The following is a 2,163-nucleotide window of genomic DNA, read 5'->3' as shown; positions in this document are numbered from 1 at the left end:
TGATACATCAATTAGAAAGCATTTTTTTTCTTCATGATCTTTGACAACTATATCTGGTCTATTTGCCTTAATTTCTCTATCTGTGTGTATTGGCATATCCCAGAGTATGGCTGCTTTCTCGTTTTCTGTGACCTTTTCTGGCGTGTGTTTATACCATCTTTTTTCTGTTGTTATTCCATAATGTTGGCATAGCTTCCAGTGTATATAGGTCCCAGCTCTGTCGTGTCTGTGAATATATTCCTTCTTAGCCAGGACTGGGCAGCCAGAGATAATATGATTTATTGTTTCTTGTCGATCTCCTCCTACTACTACTACTACTACTACTTATTGAAAGAGCAGTGCATGCCATCAGAGTGACACTGGGGTAAAATATACGAAACCCAGTAATCCCATCATGACTACCCGTCTGATAAGGGTACACCCGGTACACCCATCGCATATATAAAGATAATCAGCGCACGAGTTTCCAGGAGGGACCGAGTAAGAATTTTTTTCAGGCCGAGTAGCCCGTCCCGCTCAAAAGGTCCCTGAATAAGGGTTTTTTAAAGGATGATGAACAAAACACCCATGGTTAAAAAGGAGAATTATCCAAACCCCCAAAACTTTCTCACAACACATGGCTATGATGCTCCTCCACTACTTCTGTTCATGATCAGAGATGCACATATCGTCAGCCACTAACGGACACACTCAACTGGTTAAGGTCAAGCAACTGACAAACAAATCTGTGGTATTGAGCAGAATATTTGCTGTAGTCCATCTTTTACGTTCTGAGTTCAAATTCAGCAGAGGTCGATTGCGTATGTCATCCCTTTCTGGATAATAAATTAAGTACCTGTGAAATACTGGTGGTTGATAAAATCGAATAATCTCCTTCCTCAAAATTTCAAGCTTTGTAACCCTAATAAAAATTATTATTATTATTATTATTATTATTATTATTATTATTATGATTATTATTATTAAGTAGGTGGTTTTGCAAAAAATACGATGAAGTACTCAAAAGAAACCGGAATTTTGCAATTTATTTTATGTATTTAGTTATACATGTTTACACTTTTTGGCCTTCAATTTATTCTTCATTGGTTCAGGTGCGTTTTCAACTGTTCGAAGAAGTGCTGGAACACTTGTAATGTGATGCCTTTTAACGCCACCGTCGTTTTTTTTCTACCCGCCCCTTCTTCCACAAGTGCAAATTCCATAGCAGGAGCTTTCATCACCAGCTAAGACCTTCGTAAAAGGTCCGCAACAAGTTCAAACTCATCCTTCAGTTCTTGATATGCATTCAATCCTGATTGCTTTTGATCATCTGTGAGCAACCGAGGCACAAATTATGCGGCAACTCTTTTCCTTCGCAGTTCTATGCTGAAAATTCGTTGATGATGGTCCTTCAAGTTTTCATTCGTTCGATAGGTTAAATGCTGTCCTGATTGGTCTTTAAGCGACCAGAAACCACTCCTAAAGCGTGAAAACCACTCACAAAGTGTGTTTTGCTCATCTCACCGTCCTTGTAAGCAGTTTGAAGCATGACAACTGTTTTTCCAATCAGAAGACAGAATTTCACGAAAGCACGTTGTTACTTCGTTTCAGCCATCGCAAGAATCAACGAACAGAGGAGAAGCATTACAAAACTAAGAAGCACCATGTTGCAGTACCTCTCCCCTGGACACCGACGGTGGGTAGACTGAACTACAAGACGTTTGTATCACTGAGGACGTTTCCTGTTGCTTTTGGCTATCTCCCCCCCCACCACCACACACACACGCACACATACATACATATATGCAAATAAAGGACATATACAACAGGTGTCTTTTGACTAAGGATGAATTAACTTAAGATGGTGTTTGTGGAAGTGATGCGTTACGGCAGGGACATAAGAGATAACAGGCATAGGGAGGAATATAGATGTTGCACGGATGGTAGTCGAACCAAGAAAGAAAGGTCAAGCTTGGCCGAACAGTGGTCAGGTGGAGAGAGAAGAGAGGGAGAGGTAGAGGAAGATGAATAGAAGAATACGGGAGGGACGAGGAAAACGAAAAGGGACAGAGTGAGTGAAAGAGGAGTGAAGGTGAGGATGAAGAGAAAGCCAGGAAATGTGAGAGAGGGGAAACAAAAAAAGAAGAGTGGAAAGAAAGAAGTATATATATATATATATATATA

Source organism: Octopus bimaculoides, chromosome 30 (genome assembly GCF_001194135.2).
Source record: "Octopus bimaculoides isolate UCB-OBI-ISO-001 chromosome 30, ASM119413v2, whole genome shotgun sequence".
NCBI classification, from domain to species: Eukaryota; Metazoa; Mollusca; class Cephalopoda; order Octopoda; family Octopodidae; genus Octopus; species Octopus bimaculoides.
This window is presented reverse-complemented; position numbering follows the sequence as displayed.